The 22,377-nt window shown below is 38.9% G+C and overlaps 1 pseudogene; it reads left to right on the top strand.

Annotated features, from left to right (window-relative positions):
- The first annotated feature begins 1,841 nt into the window (after positions 1-1,841).
- LOC102526099 (interferon regulatory factor 7 pseudogene) overlaps positions 1,842-22,377 on the top strand; it is a 124,428-nt pseudogene continuing 103,892 nt past the window's right edge.

Genomic DNA, 22,377 nt, shown 5'->3' with positions numbered 1-22,377 from the left:
CTAGTGCATAGGAATTTCATCAAGGTGTAAACAGGCTTGGTTTGGTTGACTTAAATATGTGGTCTGAGGTCTTGTAGTTTCTTGTTTGCTTGCCTTTCTAGACTTTCCAGAGCCCCTTGATTTTCTCAACATGGCACACTCCAAAAGGTCATCTTGATACCCTGGAGGTTTCATTAGTTTTTGAGTTTACTGTTATGAAATACATTTCCCCCCAGTAAACAGTTGTAGATGGACACATTTTCTATACATGTCAACGTATTCTGTGCTAATTACAAATGATAGGGTTGTCCTGGGGGTTGATTAAAGCTCACAACATCACTGACTGTGTTGTTTTTCTTTTGGTGATTGCCAATTTACTGGTTAAATAAGATATGTGCAACAAAGATGCTTGTGTGTCTTTGCTCAACACTTGCTTCTTGCTCTCTTCCAGGGGAGTAAATAATTCCAAAGAGTGAATGGCTGATTTTTGTGGATACATTTTTATCTATAACAGTTTTCATTTCTGAAGAATCAGATCTGATCCTCTAAGATTCCAAAGTCTCTCTCTGTCTCTTTAGAAAATTCCTCTGTTTCGCATTTTCATCAAATCAGGCTGAGCTGAAGGAGGGGTGGGGAATCAGTTGCTTGTTGTTGGTGTGTCTCTTGGGGGACAAAGATATTAGAGATACTGGAAGAATAACAAGAAAAAGAGAAAATAAAATGTCAGAAAATGAGATGTAGAGTTTGTATTTTCAAATGAAAAAGGGAAAAAGGAAAAAACTGGAGTCCATTCATACAAAAAAATCTACACTTGGTATCTCCAGACACAAATCCTTGCCCTCTTGGTGTGGTTAAGCCCTGTTGGTGACATCAGCTCAGGCAGGACGATGCTTCTCTTTTTTTGAACCATCTATAGGGCCCTATCATTATATTCCCTGTGCTTCCCCTCTTTGTAGCCAACGTTTAGGCCAGTAAAAGGAAATCTGGTCTGGCAGACGAGATCACACTTGTGGAACCTAAAATTCCAGATCAAATTGATCAACAATGTAAAGAAACTCATATATTTGTAAGAGCAGCAGCCTGATCTTGGAGTCTCTCTAAATAAACAGAGCCACTCTAGCTGGTCCAGATTTTTGTAATTTATTATTAATAAGAATAAATATTTAAGTATCAGTACGTGTTCATTTCCATATCTGTAGAGGTCAGTGATGAACACTTAAATCTAGCATTTTGGTTTGGTCCTTGGTTGGAGAGTGAACACACGCATAAGTGACTAGATGCACATTAGCCTCTAAAAGCCCAGCCCCCAGGCAAGACTGGACACCCACAATTGTAGGATAACATTCAGCTGTCAGTACCCCATTAATAAAAGAAATGAGTTGCACACTTTGGGCCTTCTTCCATTCCACCAGACCTATCTACCCAGCAGATTCCAGACTCCAATGATATCAAATATTTATACCTATTTGATAAGATTTGTTCCAGAACCTGGACTATTAAAAATAAATTTCTAACCTCAGGACCCAAGTCCTTTTCCCCTAGGACAGGCCAGCCTCTCAGATTATCTGGATCTGCCTCACTCCCTCTCTACATCATAGAACCTAATATCCCATATTTTATTCTCTTTGGCATCTGGTGGCAAATGACTGCCAATGGCCAGGATTTTAGCTACAAACTTAGCAAGTCTTATCTTTAAATACAAGACTTCAGGGGTGGGTATAATTTAATATGACTCACCAAGAGATCCAAGTTCCAAATTTTAAAGTCTTGATGGCACTACTTGATTGCATTACTATTTCATTCATTAATTTACATACACATAACACTCTCATTCACGTCACAGATGTTTTGTGTAGTTATCAATGGTTGGTGAACAGCAGGTAAGCAAGGTCCATTCAGGGCTGAACTGTTAACAGTATGCCTTAGAACGTTAATTTCCTGAGTCCAGAAGGGATCGCATCAACCTTTGTGGTAGTCAAGTCTTCACTGGAATTATTCAGTGTCTTCCTTCAAATAATTGATTTCCTTTTCTGATCTCTCCCCTGCAATGAGGCTGGCTTCTTATCAGTAGTGCTGTAAGATTCCTTAGTTTTATCATTTGGTACAAGATTTCTATCTGGATGCCTCTAAACCAGGTGGATCCTTGCTTCAGCCATTCATTGTGGACAAACTGATTGGACTCCCTGTCTTTCAGCTTTTCTTGAGCCAAATTTAGTTTTGTAACTTGTCATAAAACTTTCCCACACTTAATTCAACCAATGGTACTGACTACATTTCATCTCCTTCCTCACTGATAACACAAAAGTCCGATGAAGAAGATTCCAATCAACATCACTTGTTACCTGACCATCCTGGGGCTTATACGCGTTTTTGCTCTGTTTACAGTTGGACTCACAACCTCCTGCCTGGTATTCTCTTTCTTACATTCCTGGGTTTGCCCTTCTACAGAGGGTGGAAATTAGAATGGATGGCTATGATATTCAGGAGCATCTAGAGGTGAGAGAGTTGAGAAAAGAGACATGATTAGGGAGCAGGCATGTCTGAAAGCCCTGGTACCAACTAGTAGAGTGAAGGAGGTGATGGAATGCAATAAAGAACCCCAGTGTTTGGAACATGGATCTAGGACTTTTGCCTTTTAGTCACTGGGATTTGGAGGCTACGTAACAGATGGATGCTCCTTAGTAAGCCAGAGGCAACACGAAGAAGGGATGATGCCTGTCTTGTTTAGCGTGGCAACCCTCACACCAAGCCTACAGGGTTTGGCATGTAGTGACAATGACAAGCATCTCAATGAATCCTCACATCAAATTGATGAGATTATTACTAGTATTTCTCCCAATTTTGCAAATGAGGAAAGTGAGACACAGAAAGGTTCAGTAGTTTGTGCAAAGGGACGCAGCTCAGAAGAGATGGAGACAGTATTCCAACTCTGGCATCTGGCTTCAGGCCCATGCATGACCATGAGTTTAGAAAGGAAGAGAGTCAAGGAGTGAAGGAAGCAATGGGCTTGAGAATCACCATCTCTCCCTTTATGGAAAACAGCATCAAGGCTTTCTTGAAGAAGAGTGGATACTTTGAAAACCAAAGAACAGTAGGTTTCTGGAAGACTTAGTGGTCCTAAATCTATTGGTCATAAGAGTAGACACCTGATGCTTGTATGATGCCACCTTATGTATGCCTGAACTCCAGAGATTAAACGTTAGAAAGGTGCTGAACTCGAGACTATCAAAGGGCAGCAACCACAAGAAAACTTTAACTTTGCTGCTGGCAGAGATGGCCTTCTAAAAGTGGGACAGCCTAGTCTGGTAGTGAACAGAGATTTGATATCTTATAGGAACTGAGATTGGCTGGGAAAAGAGGAGAACGAAGAAACAAACGAAAAAATGTGACAGAGAACGAGACAGAGGTTCTTGGACATGGAAGGCTAAGGATAAACAAATCCATTCTGTGCAGGTTTAACAAGAAAAATGGGCCTTAATGGGCTTGAGTGAGTCCATTTATGTTTCAAGGCTCATCAAGAAAAACTAGGGCCAGGGGGTTTTCTGCACTTGGTGTGTAGGGTATAGGGATTTGCACAAAAGATCTGAAGCCTTCATGCTTCCAGGCTCTGCGGGCCAGTGGGAATGGAAGCCATGTCTCAGAGAGCCTTTCCTCAATCCCAAGGCTCATTACTGGGGGCCACCATGCTCAGCATTCAAAAGTGAATAAAACTTTGCTAAAGACATAAATGAAATAAAATTATTATGACATATTAGAAATGACCAAAAGACTTACCATGATTAGTATTATGAAGCATGTCATTATGCATTTGTCAAAGCCCATAGAATGTACAACATCAAGAGTGAACCCTAATGTAAGCTATGGAATTTGGTTGATAATAATGTGTCCATGGTGGTTCATTGATTGTACCAAATACGTCCCACTGATGAGAGATGTTAAAGGTAAGGGAGTACATATGTGTTGGTGTGGAGGGCTATGTGGGAACTCTGTATTTTCTGCTCAATTCTATTTAAACCTGAAACTGCTCTAAAAAAATAAAGTCTATTAATTAAAAAAAAACCCTCTAGAATTTGACAAAGCAACTTTAATGACTAATCTTAGGGTGCCAGTACATTATAGATATTCATAGTCTATTAAAATTATGATATGGCCTGGTTAGAATATGAAAATAAAAATTCAGCAACTTCGTATTTGTTGTTTATAACTAAAATATTAATGAACTATTTTTGCTAACAAACTGTTCATTTTTATATTTTGTATTACTCTGGTAACTTGTAAGAATAGAATCCCTGAAACACTTGTAATTATATCTCGTGTTGTTAAAAAAAGGTGGGGGGGGGGAATACTTTTACAGTTTTTCAGTTGAATTCATTGCCTTTAAAATTAATGCTATATATGTGGAAAATTTTAAAAATAAAAAAGTAAAAAGTATTATGAAGCAAAAATATTTTAGAAGGTCCAATAAATAGTTAAGTACTCATTTTACTCCAACTATCAATTTTGCTTATCCACTGCCCCTGTGAAAGTTTTCAGCCTCATAAAAGGTGTCAGCATGAGGATGTCTTTTGTATTCTGTTTACTTTTTAAAGAAAAGTCTCATTAGCATGACAACATCTAACAATAAAGGAAAAATTTTTTCCACATACTACCATCACTCAGACAAATCAATCTTCATTTTTTCTAAATTACTTTTTTACATTCCTACATTTCTGCATTATTCTTACCTATGACTTTTAATAATCCATCGCTGTAATACAAAAGTCTGTGCATTTTCTCACATTGAAACTCAAGTGATGAGTTGATCATGCCCTTAGTTTATGACGCTCCCTCATGCTTAGTGCAGTCAAGACCCTTCTTGTCTCCTTTTCTTTATTAATGTTTTTCCTGACGCCCAAGCACATGCTATTCTCTGATAGACATCTAATTTTTGGATACATATGTTCCCTTCTAAAACATATTTGTACGAGTTTAAAATGTGCATACGTGGCATTTTGTTGTAGACAACTAAATTGCTTCCAATTTCCAGGAAACAAAAAATGTTGCAATGAAAATCCTTGCAAACGTCACATAATGGACTTTGAGAGCATCTCCCTGAGATCTATTGCCGAGAGTGGGTTGCTGGGTCCCTGGGCTTTCTGCATGATGGTTTCATTAAGTGCTGTCAAGTTGTTCTTCAGGGCAACTCGAAGCCTCTGCTCTCATCAATAATGCACGAGAACTTCAGTTTACACACGTTCTCATCAATATTGGGCAGCATCCACATTTTAAAAATTTTCTACTTTAATGGCTCTAAAGTGATGTCTCGTTGTTTAATCTTCATTTCTTTGGTTACTGATGAGTTTAAGGGTTTCTTACTCATTCAGTTTCCTTTTTTGTGTGTGATTCTTATTCTAGTACTTGTTCATTTTCCTTTTCTTTTGATTTGCAAGGGTTTCCTATTTTTAAGATATTAATCCTTTGGCAGTTTTAGGTATTACTGGTATCTTCTATCATTCTGTTACCTGTCAACTTTGCCTGTAGTATTTTTTGTGGAAGAGAGATCCCTAATTTTGATATAGTCAAATTTCTCAATTTGATAAGCATATCTTATATGCCTTGTTTAAGTACATATTTAATTTATTTTATTTGTATAAAACAAAGATTCAGTTTATTTTTCTGTATATACCAAGTAAGATTTCCCAACAAAATTTACTAAACAATGAATTGTTCTCCATTGGTTTTGATGCCCCTTTCATCATAAAGTTTATACACATGTAAAATTATATATCTATATAATACATAATATAGATGCATTTATATTAGCTCTTTTCACGTTCATTGATTTATCTGTCTGTTTTCCACCAATATCATTTTCTTTTTGTTACTAAGTCTTCAGAGCTCTAATATGTGGCAGAAATAGCGTCTTTCTCTGCTCTTATTTTTGCCTTGCTGAGCTATTCATGGATTTTATATTTCATGTTAATCCTAGAATAAGTGTTTACACAGTTTTGGAAAATGTTGCTAAAATTTTTATTTGGATTATGACAAGTTTAAAGATTATTATGGAGGAATATTGACACTTTATTGTGAAAGTTGCCCATTTGTGAATGTGAGATATCTTTCCACTTATTCACATGTTAATGTCCTCTCAAGCACTTAAAAATATTCTCTATAAAGATATTGTACTGTCATTTAATTAATTCCTAGATACTTTATAGTTGTGTTGCTATTATTAGAAGTATTTCATTTTCTGTGCCCTTTCCTGGTTGGTAGTTGAAAGAGCAGAGGTTGTCAAACTATGACCCAGAGGTCAAATCTGACCCACCGCCTGTTTTTGTAAGTAAAGTTCTATTGGGATGTGGCCATGTCCATTCATTTACATACTATCTCTGACTGCTTTCCTGCCACAATGACACATTGACTTTAAAGTCTGCAAAGGTGAAAGTATTTACTAACTTACTTTTACAGAAAAAGTATGCCAACCCACAGGGTACAAGGAAACACTGATCTTGTGTGATGCAGTTATTCTAAAGCCTTGTTAGTTCTAATAGGTTATCTCTTACTTTTGGATTCTTACATGATATATTCCTTTCTCTTATCTTATATTGTTGGCCATGATCTCTAATATTATGTAACAACTAATCCTCCAAGATTAATATTTCACCTCCCCACTCCTCTTGGCTTCCACCTCTTTTCTTGGGGCATTTGCAGTTTTTACCTCTGCCTGGAACACTCTTTTTTCCCACTGTCCACCTGGCTTTCAGGTCCCTCAGGTCTCTGCTCAAGTGCCACTTAGCAGTGAAGCCTTTGGCCACTGACAGCTCCCCTTTCCCCTGCCCCCATGCATTGCTTTCTTGGTACTTCTCAGCATCTGACACAATGTATTTACATGTTTATATGTTCATCATCTATATCCAAAGTGGAATAAAAAATAGAACATATACCTTCCATGAGAGCAGGAAGGAATATTGGAAGACTTGGAGGAGAAAAAAGAGCTGGGTTTGGGACATGTGGAGTATGAAGGTTATGGTCAACATTTAGGAGGAAATACCCCCTTGTCTATATGGTTGTATATATGGGTCTGAAGCTCGGGAGAGAACTATGAGCTGAAAATACTGATGTGAGTGTCATTAGCCCATTGTTTGGCATCAAGCATCCATAAGAACTTGTCTCAACTGTTTGCTGATTAAAATGTTTGTTAATAAGTCTTCATATTATTTTTTAGGACTTTTTGCATTTTAATGAGATACTTTCCAAGACCAGAAAACCCTTAGAGATCTAGAAGAGGCTCTATTTTAGGGAAAAGATGGGCAATGAACTGGGAATTATTTTAAGACTATCATTCTCCAAAGTGGGCTGTGTCTAAGGAAAGTGCTCTAGAGTGCCCTCTACATGATTGAGTCAAACCGGGGAGGAATTTAAGCGTAGCCACACAGTCTAAGCAAGAGGAGAATTCAGCCAAGGACGACCAGCCATTCTACAAAAATATTCGTGTTTATTGATGGTGGCATGTTCCGAGTAGGGTGGAGTGGGTGAAAAGGTCACGGTGGAGACAGCACATGAGCCGTGAACCCAGTTTATGACAGGGATGAAAATAGAAGAGACAGTTGAGAATGTAACTAGATTGCAAAGTGACTATTACTAAATAAAGAACGAACAGGTGCCCACAGCTCTTGGGCTAACTGGAACGAGTGACCTTGTTGGAAAGGTGAGCCTCCCTCCCCACGCTCAGTGGGTGATCTCACTCTGCCACAGCTACACAACAGGAAAAGGGCCTAGTCTAAGAGCCATGCTGGCTGGGAAATTCTGACTCTTCTCTCTTCAGGGGCTTTTCCCCTTGAGATCCACTTCTCACTTTGCAAGATCTGCTGACTAGGGTCTGACATCAGAGTCCCAAGTCTGTCACAGCCTAAACATTCTCATGGGAGCACATCCTAACTCTGCACTGGGGCCTTCTTACTGGACTCCTTAACTGATGAAGATCACCTGGAATCTCAGTGAGTCTCATGCAAACAGCCACCAATTCTCAGAGAGATCCTCAGACAATTATCTGGGGACTTGCTGAAGGAGTCTTCAGAAGCATCCCTTCGACTGAGACCCTCCCCATCCTCTCTAGGAATCCCAGGCTGGATTTGGTTCCTTTCTGGCTGATTTCTGGCTAATAAATGAGAACTGACAATGTTAAAAGACTGAGAGATGATTCTAACAGAACATTTAGGATAATTGGGAACTTTTTAAAATCCCCCCCTCCTTTTTGGTTACAGATTGTGTCATCCTTAGCTCCTTCACTCCTTGGCTCTATTTCAGGTCGGTGAGAGACAGTGAGTCACCATCAGCAAGTGAGGAAATTTGAGCAATAAACAGGAGCTCTGATTTTCACTGTCATATTTTAATTATGGATAGTTTTTCTCATTTGGAACTTTCCTAGGTTTCAAAATTTTGTAAACCAGAGAGTAAATGTATAGAAATATCTCAATAGAATATACAGACAGATATGAAAGCAGACAGACAGATGGATGGATGGAGTGATAGGATGTAATAGAGAAAGGAGAGGTAAAGAGGGACAGACATACAGACAGTCTAGTCTTTCTTTTTAGTCTTAGAAGTGACTTTGTTAAAAGGTATTAGCTGATCCAGAAGACTTTGTATGGGAGTCGCATTTTGGGATCTGAAGAGTTCCAGGTCTTTCCAATCGATTACCAGTAGCTTGAACACTTGAAGCCTTATTTTCACTCTCTCTTCTGTCAAACTAAAGGAAAACAATTGTGATTCAAATAAAACTAGCGCATTTTAAGACCAGTCCCAGTTAGGCATTAATGCAAAAGGAAGAAAGACAGACAGACCATTTCAGCTTTACTGAAAAGCTCTTGAAGATATTCAAATGGGAATTCCACAGCAGAGTTTATATGGTACATTCATTATAAATGAAACCTCCTAAAATCTGTTGTTAGATGTCCCTTCTTCTCCCCCAAATTCTCTTTGTTTATTCAAATGTCTGCACACCCTCAACTTTGTTCTGTCTGTCTTTTCAGATGAGCATTTTATATGGAGCAATCCATTCCCTCCCTAAAAAGGCTTACTAGAATGTGTGTGTGTGTGTTTGGGGAGGGGGGTGCTATTATTACTTATTTTTGTTTTTGTTTTATGGAGATTGACCCTTTCTTTCTCATTAGGAACAGAAGTTAAAGACGTATGGAAATATAAACTTGCCTTTGTGGTATTAAAGATTTCTTTCAAAAGTTATGAAGTATTTGCCTAATCAGTTATCCTCCCTGTAGTCCTGAGAGCTGGCATCTCCTTGACAAGGAGGGAGGGAGGAAGGAGGGAAAGGAAGCTAAGAATCCTTTGGGGGGTAAAGAGGAAGTGCATGCCTTTCTCTCATGGAAACATCACAGGATGAAGTCTGAAGACCTGGCTCCAGGCCCCAGCAGGCTGCTCCTGCTGACTGGCCTTGGGCAGGTCACCCAGTCACATGGTGCCTCCCCTTCCCTCCCTCATCAGTAGTGTGGAGTACTGGTCTACCAGTACTGGTCTACCTTCATCAACCTTAGCTACAGCCCTGCAAGTGAATCAAGAGGCTTGGTGATGATTTAGTCTGTCATCAGGCAAGTCTTGGCTCTCCTCTTAGCCTCAATCTCTCCATCCATTAAATGGGGTCGTTGTGAGGCACATGGGAGATGATAGACATGAAGCGGCTTTGAGAATTATAAACACAATCCAAAATGAAGAGACTTCATGGATCTGAGAGAAAGAGTCACGGTTCTCCCTCCTTTGAATGAACTTCTGGGGAAGGTTTTTGGTGTAGGGAACTGTATTCATTTGCTAGTGCTGTCATAACAAATACCGCAGACTGAATGACTTAAACAACAGAAATTTATTTTTTCACAGCTCTGGAGGCCAGAAGTCAAAGGTCAAGGTGTCAGCAGGGTTGGTTTCATTCTGAGGCTTCTCCCCTTGGCTGGTAGATGGCCATCCTCTCCCTTCGTCTTCACACTGTCTTCCCTCTGTGTATGTCTGTGTCATAATCCCCTTTTCTTATAAGGACACCAGTCACAGTGGACTTAGTCTCACCCCAAAGACCTCATTTACTCTAATTACCATTTTAAAGGACTTATCTCCAAATACAGTCACATCCCAAGATATAGGTGTTAGGATTCAACATATGAGTTTTGGGGAAAACACAATTCAGCCCCTAAGGACAGTCACCTATCTTTTCTGAGATGTTAATTTTGCTCTCAAGATTTTGCTACATTACTGACTTGCTGTAATTGCCTTAGGTTGTTTTGTGAACAGTCAGGCTAATGTCCTGATTTCTTCCACATTTGTCCACTTGCAATTTGAAAAACACTGAAGCTCTGAATTCTGTGTGTTCAGACTTGGAGTTGGATAAGGTTTCAGGCAGGAGCAGTAATGTCCTTGAGACCCTATTTGTCAATCTCCTTTGAGATTTGTTCATGTTTTTTCTGGCAATTCATGAAGAAATAAACATTACTAGTGATTCACCTTAGATGATAGTCAGCTTCTAAAAAGGAAAGAACATTTCCATTATATAAGATCTACTTTAAAGCAGCAATTCATTGCTAATTGTAAGTGCCCAAACCATTTTCTGGTGACCAACTAAAGCTAGTATTTTTCTGTACTTTTCTGGATTAAAGCTAAAGAAATGGAAACTATAATTTTCGTCAACCTCAGCAAAAATTGTATAAAACGATGACATATACAGGATAAGTTCTTAGGAAGTGTTTACTTTCTCTATTTGCTAGGCTGGTAAATGTAGAATGTATTTAACATATATTTCTAAGATATATAAATATATCTGAATATACATATGTGTGTAATTAATTTTCCCAGGTCTCACCACCTACAGTACAAATAGAGTCACCTTAACAGAAACAATTCAAATCCTACTAACTTTCTAAAGCTGACTCTTGATCAAGAAGAACAGAGCTTCCTTGCTAAGTATTTAGGGGAGATTTGAGCCCAGGAGTTGAGCTTAAAGAGAGCTATGTCATCATATTGAATGAAAATCGACCTTTCTTTCTGAAGACTGAAGTTTCCTTACTGAGTCTAGTGCCTTGTGTCTGAATCCTCCAGTTAACACGGTCTCTCTTGGAAGACTCTTTAGCCCTCTTGCAAACCTCTTTCAGTTGGCCCAGACGCCAAGTTCCTCAGACACATCTGTGTACTCCTGAATCCTGGTGACAAGTCAAGTGAGGACTCTTGCCACATAGAGGATACCTTATATAGAGAACTTTTTTTTAATAAGGAGCTTCCCTTTAGATTAACTCTGTCAAATAGCCATGTTTGTTAAGGATAATTATTCTAATTTTGGAGGTGAGAAAACTGAACTACAGCAAGGCTAAATAATTTGCTAAGGTAAGTGGTGGTCCCAAGATTAGTACCCAGACATTTCAGAATCTAGTCCAGAAAGCTGAGAGTCCCTACATCTATTTTGGATATGGGGTTAGATGACACCCTCTTTTCTCTGTTATCTAGTCCCACTGGCTCACTTTACAATGACTGAGGAAGCACTGGTGAGCAGACTGGGAACCTTGTCTAGAACTGGGATCCAATGTGTATTCGTGCCTGATTAGCTAGGAGAGGGGAAAATGGCAGAAGGCAAGTTATCAGAAGGAACTCTGGGGCCCCTAAAAGAATTGATTGCAAGTGAAAAGAACCAGAGGGGAGCAGGAGATCTGGATCCAGTGTGGGGCTGTCATTGGAACCCACCCTCATGCCAGATGAAAGTCTCCTCCCACTATGGGGAAGAAGGCATGCATTTAAACTGAGTGAGCTCTTACCACTCTTACATGACGCTGCTGACCAGCAGAGCTAATCCAGAGGAAGAAGAGGCTGCCTCTTCCTTTTTCCGAGGAGTTTTTAAACAGATCATCAAGTGATGGTGTGCAGTGAGTGGCAGCAGGCAAGAGAGCAATGGTCCTGAGGACACTGCGAGATGTAACTGGCATCTGCTTAAGTAAAGCCTCATGAGCGCTGACCTGCTGTTCATCATGGGAATGATGGATCCAGACAGATTCATGAGCCCATGGAGATGACCCTTGGGGATGCTCACAGATAAGAGGGAGTGAAAGAGACCCTTAGAATTGTCTGAATGATGTCATTGAGCTGAAAGATGAGTCTAAATAACACAATGACCTCATTTGTTTCTTTTGTTTTGCTTTTTTTAATTTTATTTTTTAGTGGAAATTGATTTACAATGTTAGTTTCAGGTGTACAGCAAAGTGATTCAATTATACATATACATAAATATATACATCATATATTTTCAGATTCTTTTCCATTATATATTATTACAAGAAATTGAATGTAGTTCCCTGTGCTATACTGGCAGGTCTTTGTTGTTTATCTATTTTATATATAGCAGTTAGTATCTGCAAACCTCGAACTCCCAATTTATCCCTTCCTCCCCTTTCCCCTTTGGTAACCATAGTTTGTTTTCTATGTCTGTGAGTCTATTTTTGGTTTGTAAATAAGATTTGTATCTTTTTTTTTTTTTTTAGATTCCACACATAAATGATATCATATAGTATTTTTCTTTCTCTTTCTGGTTTACTTCACTTAGTATGATAATTTCTAAATCCATCCATATTGCTGCAATGGCATTATTTCATTCTTTTTTAATCGTTGAATAGTATTCCATTGATTATATATATTCCATTGAATATATCTTCTTTATCCAGTCATCTGTTGATGGACATTTAGGTTGTTTGCATGTACAGTGACCTTATTTGAATCTACAGGTTAATGAGGTCAGCAGACAGACTAAATACATCTGGCTTTAGGAATAACAGTTTATTGTTTGTGCCTGGTTAATGATTCTAAGGATAAGGTTAGAATACACCTCATTTTCTAAATTTGAATTTTGTTTATTCCAAGTCTTAGCATGACTGACATCAATTCCTTCTTTATTTAATTTTTCCCATGGCCTGTGATGATCTGAAGGCCTGGTCTAACGATAAAATAATGTTCTTTCTCCAGACAGTGTGCTTTAAGTTCAGAAATACATTGGCGTATATTTGTTTTCTTTCTATTTTCTTTTAATGCTACATTGGCTTATTTATATTTTCAGAAAGAGCACGTCTGTGAATACAAAATGTCGATTTGTAAGGGTTACATTTCAGATGTCATTTGAGATGCATTGACATTTGCTTATTAAAAGTTTAGGAGCTGAGGACTTTAAGACTTTTCTTCTCTTTATTACTCAATATTGACTGAGACCCAAAGAACACTTGGGCCCAGAGCTCTAGAAGTTACACGTTTATAAAGCAGTTGCCTCCCGATTGCTGTCTCTACTGGGCCACTGTCTAAAAACCACTTCAATCTCTAGGCCCAGAAAGTCTTTGAGCAAACCTATTTCTACGAGGGAAAAAAAAAAATGAAGGACTCTCTTTTCTCTGTTGTCTGCCACTAGTTATGCAACACTGGGAGCAGTTGGTTGGTTTCAAGAGGGATTCCCTTCAGTGAAGTTGGTGCTATGAAATCTGTCTGTTTTCTTTCCTTGTTATCTAAGGGAGAAGTAAAAAGTTATACTGCAAGTATCATCTATTCTGCGGGTTTTTCTCCCCCATGCAAAACCTAACTGGTGGGCTGCTAACTGAACCTACTTCCCCTTCTGGAAAGGGGAAATTCAAGTTCAGAGTTAAATAAACCTCTTCTCCGCCTCCATTTAATCACAGAAGTAGAGAATGAATAATCAGGGGAAAAAATCTATTTCTATATAGAGCTTTCTTGGAATTCAGAAAAGGTTTTGTTAAATTTTCAGATGCTTTAAATTAAGAAAGTCCTCTATGAGGAAAAAAAAATATTTGCCTTTGTAGCTAAAGGTGTGGGAAGGAAAAAATACCCTAGGCTTTAATTTTAAAAATCAAAATTTTGCCATTTATGAGAACAGGCAGGAGGGAGGAGAGAGCTCTCCAATCAGGAGTTAGAAATCCTTCCACCTTGGTCCTTAATACTTGCGAATCACAGGCTTTCTTAAACCCTCCTATTCACAGGTCCAACCCTCCCCCCACCCCACTCCTTATAATCAGCACACATATTTTTCACAGGGATCGCTGCATGGGAAAGGCTTCATGATCTCCAGCAGAGTCTTGTGCTTTCAGGTAAATAAACTTTGAAAACTAATAATATATATTTGAAAATGTCATCATGTTTGTTTAAAAGAACAAAGAGAAGTATGACCCTGAAGTTCTGCAATGTACTCCTGATGGCTTTTCAAAGGAGTAAAACATAAAAGATATTTTTTGTGGGTTGACTGTTTGTCAGGATATGTAACATGAAGTTCTGCTGGTTATGAAAGGACTCTGTGCTACTTCACCAGCCACTTACCGAGTCTTCATTATGTATCAGACACACAGGCCAATTACTGACTCATCTTAATACCCTCAATGACCCAATGAGGTAATACTCCTGTCATCCCATTTTAAAAGTAAGTAACTGAATCACAGAGAGATTAAGCACCTCACTTAAAGTCATGCAGCTTGTAAGATGGAGAAAGGATTTAGACAGGACTCCACAGCTGTCCTGTATCCCACTTTGAAACGACTATAGCATCAACTTGGAAAAATCTCTCATCTTTCATTGTATATTTAAAACCTGTATACTTTCAATAGCAAATGGATTGAAATTCCATCAGTTAGTCATACAACTGTCTCAAAACTAGACACATTTAGGAAATCATTCAGTACATTTGATAAAGAAGGTAGCTTATTTGTAACTACTTAATTGTAAGTAACCTCATGAAAATTCATAATTGCATCAAGTATATGGCCTTTCTTTTAGGTCAAAAATCAATATTAATTTATTCCAAGTACTTAAGATGTATCATCTATCTATCTATCTATCTATGTATCTATCTATCTATCAATCAATCTATCTATCTATCTAATCTTTACATATTCTACTCAAAATTCCACTCCCCCAAATATAAATTAGATTGCAAGGGTTTGGAAGCTAATGAACGTCAAATGAGAACAATCTCAGAGTGTTAGGAATTCACTGGATGGAGAAGACAATATTTTTATGGTTCACATAAGTGATTTCATAAGAACAAACAGCCCATAATTCACCATATCTTTTTCTCATATTTTTATGCTCCATTTGCAAAGATAAATTTAAAAATTGTGTTTACTTGCCTTTTTTCTACAATAAATTTATTTTTCTTTAATGGAAACTTACTGTTTCAGAGTTGGGTTGATCAATGGAAGGATTTTTAGAAGTAAAGGGATCAGCTAGCTTGATGAGTCAGATACAAGTCAAAGAAAAATACAAGTGGTTTCTATTACCTTATAAAGAGACATTTCAAGGTGCTACTATTTCAAAACACATTCATCCTGGTAAAGACACAGGTCATAAACCACAGCTCCATGAATCAGGAAATTAATGGTTATAATTTTAGTATGCCAGATCTTGGGAGAAAAGCAAGATTTGTTTTTGTAAAGTTAAAAATAATGACTAACAGATGCAAAAGATCAATTTTGAGGAGAAGAAAGGATGGTATAAAAAAGAGGGAAAAAAATCACATCACGGTTATCAGTAAATATTGTTGTCAAATTAATAGAAAATGTTAGAAAAGAAGAATATTTGCATGAGAGAGATGAGTTTAAGAGTCAGGAGGGAGTGGGTGGTGCAAAGAACAGGACTAACAAAATAATTAGAATATTCTGCCTATGTTGGAAGGAGGAAATGAGATGAAAGCCTTTAAAACTATGAAAACAAATTTCTTATGGTTGTAGAAGTGTACTTTTTAAAATTATTAACCACTAGTATTTAGTCCTCTTTCTTACTTTGAATATAAGGAGCTAAAAAGAAAAATGTAATTGTAAAATAACTCAAATTCCTGGAACTAATCTATTCATTGAAAACTGTAATAGACAATATTTTAATTTAGAATTGCAATAATCTATGAATTCAGGAAGAGTGTGGATCCAGTGACTTTAGCTAGGAGTCACAAACTGACTTTCTTAACCCTAAGAACAAACACCACAGCTTGGATACAACACAGTTTCAGTTTCCTCAACTGAAAGTCAATTAGTCAGTACTTTTTAAGGCCCTCTATGTCCCCAGTGCTGAGGAAGAAGTGGAAATATAAAAGAAATGAGTAAAACACAAATTTTGTCTCAAGCAGCTTGCAAATATGGCAGAATTTTCTATGGATAATTATTTAGGTTTTATTTCCTTTAATGCACTTTGAAAAAGGCAGAAAAATATCCAAGTATTACAAATGACAAAACAATTGGAAATAGTTTCAACACATTCTTCTTGTTTATAATTTTGAGCAGAAAGTAGCCATTATGAAGTCTTTATATCATTACGAGGGTGCATAAGATCAACACTCAGCTTTGATCCACTCTGACCCAGGACCCCAACACAGCTTCCAACACAATTGAGGGATCCTGCAGGGGGGCAGGGGCTCTCACAGGATCACTGATCTATAGTTTGTCTCCCCCACAAGTTATCACATCACATTCTGGGTGAACAGAGCTCAGCCTTGCTCTGGGCAGTCTGCTCACTCACTGGCTTAGAATTGTCCTCGCTTGAGTCATGGTCTCATCCACTCACTTGGTCTTGGCCCCTCAGTCTGCTCTCCTGGAAGCTCCCTGCCTTGTCTCCTTTTTCTCTTTTTATGACTTCCTTGTGGCTTTTGAGGGATCCCCCTCCACCCCAGTTTTCCTTCTCCTTTGCCCCTATTTTTGTCTTCTCTTCTTGAAATACTCTAGAACTCATACTTTAATTGCTCCTGAATCAGAAGTAGAATTCTAGCTATGTTCACACCTGCACATAATCATATTCCTTATTTTACCCCAAAAGGAAAAGCAAAAGACCCCAGTTCTTGTCATACCCAAAAGACAAGATTGTAGGCAGGAATGGAGAGCACTGTGTAGCAAAAGATTTTAAAGGATTTATTTGGACCAGAAAAGTACACCTCCAAGACTGGGGGATGGGCTGATCCAAGGGGCAACAGCAATGGTCTTTGTGTGTCTTTTCTCTTACACCCTCACTTGGAGGTGGTCTCTTGACTGATTGACGGCTCTTGTCCCTGGAGTGCTTAGTCATGTTTGTCCCCTTTTGTGCATGTCCTTACCCATGATGCATACAGAAAACCCATTGGGTGGGAAAGTTAAACCACAGTGTTAATTATATTACAATGAGCACTGGGTCACATCTGGTTAGGTCCTTATCACTACCATGCAGTTGGGGCTGTCAGGTTCTAACCAGTCTCTTGCTGCCACTCATTTAGGGGAAGTAAAGACCCTTTCTGCCGGAGGCGGGCATAGCACCAGCTTCTGGACCACCCTCCCTCTCCTCCATCTATCTGCCCAATGCCCCCCACTTATCTAACTAGCTAACATATACAAAACTCCTTTATTTACAAACAACATACAAACGGCATAACTAGGACCTTATATTTGCATCTGATCTCAAAGTCTCTGCTTTCCTTTTTTCTTCCTCTCCCCTCACATTGATACAGAGTTTATTTCCAGAACTCTGTAATCACCCTGTTGTGGGAGAAGGGACAGTTTTTTCATAGCAGATGACATTACACTGTCTGTGTGGGCAATGTTTAAGTTAAGCAGAGCCTTGTAGAATGATCTAAATGTACAGCCTATTGAAATAACTCTACCCCAAATCTTCCATTTCCTGAATTAGAGAGTTCCCCATATTGGGTCTAATACTTGCCCATGAAAAATGAAGAAACTAAATGCTAGGAAAGGAAATTCCAATGTCCAGGCTACTGTCCTATTTTTTTTCTCCCCGGGATTCGTAGTCACAGAAGTCTTCAGTATGCAAGATAAATGATGCCTCTCACCCCAAAATAGTCTCTGTGAGGAGAAAGATGCATGAGGCCAAGCAGGCAAGACCTTCGCTCCAGTCTTGCATTTCTCTCTTCTCTCCTGGAAAGGCAGATCCCCAGCTCCACGCCACCCACCTCTGAACACTCTTCTATCCACAGAGATCAGTGACTCTTCTCAGTTACAGGGCTTGAGTCATCAAGTCCAATCTGATTTTGGGCACAATGACTAGAAAACTGGTTTGCTTTGCTACGGTTTACCACCAATTCCCAACTGCCGTATTCCTCCGTGCCCGGGGCGCTGAGTGGATTACCAAGACACAGGCTAATTTGCTCTGCGACTAACGATTTGTCTTGCTGTGAAAGTTTAAAGTTTGAAACAGTCCTCCCAGGAACTGTTTTTGAATCTAAATCAGAATGCCTTGCTTTCACGCTCTGCCCATCTCAGCAGTAAGTCCTGAAACATTCATCTTCATTTGGACTTCTGATGCTGAATTCCTGGGCAGCTTCCTTTTTCCTTCTGTCATGTGCCACCAAGCCTCGTTAGCCTGACTAGACTTTCCTCTGCTGGGCTTCTCTAAGCTCTGGTCTGACTCCACTTGCTCTGTCCATTTTTGGCTCCCTAAGGCCTCATTCATGTGGCCAGTCATTTTGCCTATCACACTCATGTTGAAGTTTGGGAGACCAGGGCTAACATATGTCAGTGCGAACACAGTCACGAATTTTACAAGAAACAAAAAATCATAATGCATATAAACTATCATGCTGAGTGAAACGATGTTTCTTTCTGCACCCAGGGGACTTGGATCTTATTTTCAATTGAATATCTGTAATGTGTTCAGCACTCATTTGTGTGTTTTGTTTCATTTCCCTGGTTTAATGAAAGTGAGATTCATTTCTTTTTTCTTTTCTTTTTTCCCAATGAGCCTTTATCTCAGCTGAAAATGTTCAAAACGGCATTATACCAGGTAATTGGATTTCATGGTGAAATGAGGGCTCAACAAAACACCCTGTTATTTGTTTCCTCGTAGAAACATTGCTGAGATACAATAGATTATTTTTCCCTTAGTACACAAAACAGAGTAGTCCCTCTTTATCCGCAGTTTCATTTTTCACAGTCTCAGTTATCCGTAGTTAAATGTAGTCCGGAATATTACATGGAAAATTCCAGAAATAAACAATTCATACGTTTTAAAGTGCATGCCCCCCCAGCTGTTCTGAGGAGTGCGATGAGATCTCATGCCCTCATGTGCCGTCCTGCTGGGTCCTCCTGGGAACACGAATCATTCCTTTGTCCAGCATTTCTACTCCGTATCTGCTACCCACCTGTTGGTGTAGGAAAGAACATAATATGTAGAGGCTCTGGTACTAACTGTAGTTCCAGTCGTCCACTGGGGATCTTGGAGCATATTCCTGAGAATAAGGGGGGACTACTGTACAATAAATGGATTGACTCTTATTTGGGGGATTTTGGTGCTTGCATGCTTTAAGGTACTGGATCTTTAAGGTCAAATTTATTCAATTCTTTCAATTTTGTGCCCTTAATGATGAATAGATTCTGCCTTAAGAAATCTTAGAGCCCAACAGGGGAACATAATTCTCACATAGAAAGTGATGGTCACGTGGAGCAGAATGCACCAGTGCCTCAGTAGAGCAATTTGATTTTCCTAAGAACGGGAACTCCAGAGGTGACGGGGTATTGGAATGGCTAAGGAGCCATGTCTGTCTAGTCATTCCACAAACAACACCTGGGCACTTTCTGTTGCCCCAAAAGGGGAAGGGAAAAGACCCCAGTTCTTGTCTTACCCAGAAGAGAAGAACTCAGACAGGAGAGGGAAGAACTGTTCAGTGAAAGATATTTGAAGGTCTATTTAGCAAAGAGAAAGTACGCCTTCTAGAACGGGAGGTGGGCTGAAGCAAGGGCAGACAGCACTGGTCTTTGTTCCCTCCTTCTCTTGTACGCTCACTTAGAGGCGGTCTCTCCTTACCTGCGACGCACACAGAAAAACCCATGGGGAGGTTAAACTGTGGTGTTAACTATCTTACAATGAGCATCAGGTGGTGTGGCCATTTATTTACTCAGACTGAAAGCATTTTTAACTTTTTATAAAATGTTTTCTTTTCTCTCTTGGGAATGAGCCACCCACATCCTGCTGGCAATTAACCAAATCACAGTGCTCTTGAGAACGGAGGTTACTTATGCCCAGATGGGGTTGTCATTTACCACTAAGCTGACAGCTACAGCGTAGTCTTCATACATACCTGGATTAGTATCAGATGTGCTCTCTTTTATAGCTATCTTGAACTTTATTTTTTTTTCTGCAAAAAAATTAGACAAATGGGTTATTTATCTTTACATCAAACTACAACATAATCTATATCCAGTAAGATCTTTAACTCAGATAATGCTTGTAATTATCTCTATTTTATCAGTCTATCCCAAGACATAGAGACATAGAGAGAACTACTGTGGAAGGCTGCTTCTAAAATGACTGCTTTTTTAAAAAAAATAATTTTTATCTATTTGTTATTATTATTTTTACTGTCTTTAAGTCCTTCTTTTTTTTTTTTTTAAGTGGAAGAACTGGGGATTGAACCTAAGACCTCATGCATGCTAAGCATCAGCACTACCACTGAGCTGTACCCACCCCCTAAAATGACTCCCAATGAACCGCCTTACTGCTGTTCACTCCCCACTTGTTACTCCCCTCCTCTTAGGTGTGGGCTAGACCTAGTACCTTGTTCCTAATGAATAGAATGTGGCAGAAGTGACGGGACGTTACTTCTGAGATGAATGCATAGAAACAGACTTTCATCTTCCTGGAGCTCTCTGTCTCTTGCTGTCTTGTCTTGCTCACTTTGACGAGGCAAGATGCCATGCTGGAAAATTCCGTGCTGCAAGGAAATAAAGGCAGCCTTCAGCCAACATATAACAAGGACCTGAATGCTGCCAACAAGCTCATGAGGGAGCCTGGAAGTGGATCTTACTGCGTCGACTCTTGAGATGACCGTTGCCCCAGCCACCACCTCTTTTTCAGCCTCTCACCCTGAAGCAGAGCACGCAGCTAAGCCATATGCAGATTCCTGACCTACAGAAGTTGAGATAATGTGTTGTTGTCTGAAACCACAGGGCTTAAGGGTAACTGTTACATAGCAATGGATAACTAATACAACGAATAAGGAGCTAGGTCATAGTGTTAAATAATATTACCATTAATATAGTATTAACAATACTATTAAACTATTAAAATATATTGACAATGGTATGAAAGAGTACAATGTTAATTATAGTTATAATATTAGAAAGCTCATTACTAGTGAGTTTCATATGTGGAAATCTCTATTCTATGAATTTTGTGTATATTACTTTATTTAATCTTCACCATAACCCATGAGAGAGTTAACACATTTACTTGCATTTCACAGATGAGGAAACAAAAGTATTGAAATATACAGAAGTAAGATTTGAAGCCAACGTCCACACTCTGAACAACCATGCTGTGAGATGGCAAAGACGGGAAAAAAAATCCCCTCTATCTGCCAGCATCACTGGGTTTCCAAGAACATGATGTCTTTCCTTTCCATAGCAGGGTCCTGCTCCCATCATCCGTGTTGGGATCTGACTTGGCTTTATCCTTGGTCTGTATATATAGTAACCTTAGTCCAAGCTCCTTGAGGGTATGAACCACCAGGCATGTGGCAAGTACAAGACAGACGTCTCCTAATGCGTGGATCAATGCGCGATTGCACATTCCACCTTTGCCTGGGGGACGGAGCTGCTACCGCAGCTGGTAGCACGGAACAATTGTGGGAGTTGGTGATGTGTTGGATGTACAAATGTGAGGGGCAGGTTCTCCCCCAGCACGGGGCGGGGTGGGGATTTACTTGTCTTTGCTTCCTTTCAATGATTTCTTTGCATAGTTCTAAACTCTAGGCTCTGCTTATGACAGAAAAATACATGAAGGTGATTTATCATCTCATGTTTTTACTCCATTGTCATTATGGAAGATGATAATGACTGCAATTTCAGATCCTTTGAACTGAGCGGCAGAGAAAAGGTTTTTTCATCTAAATGATACTTTTTCTACCATATAATGCTTGTGGGAGTATCACTAAGAAAATCCTCTAAGAAGGAAAATTTTGCAATTTATATCAAAATCACAAATGCACAGACCTTTTGATCCAGTAATTCTACTGCAAGGAATTTATTTTACATAGATATGTGAGATGATAATATTTTTAAGAACAAAAGATAAGAAGCAACTAAATTGCGTATCAGTAAGAGGCTGGTTTAAATAAATTATGGCATATCCGTCCTCAGAAGGGAATATGCAGCTAAAACAAAATGAAACAGATGAACAAAGGAGATATTTCATAAGTTGATTTGGAATTATTTCTGAAATATATTAAGTAAACAAATTAAGGAGAAGAGGAGGGCTTTTGTACTAAATTTGTGTTAATAAAAATTAGATTGTATACATTGAATGATTTTAAAGTATATAAGACAAATTCTTTGACAGTCTTCTCATGAAAAGATAGAGCTTCAGTGGGGTAGCATGCACAAGGTCCTGGGTTCAATCCCCAGTACCTCCATTAAACAAATAAAT

This window comes from Vicugna pacos, chromosome 29 (assembly GCF_048564905.1).
Source record: "Vicugna pacos chromosome 29, VicPac4, whole genome shotgun sequence".
NCBI classification, from domain to species: domain Eukaryota; kingdom Metazoa; phylum Chordata; class Mammalia; order Artiodactyla; family Camelidae; genus Vicugna; species Vicugna pacos.
This window is presented reverse-complemented; position numbering and strand designations above follow the sequence as displayed.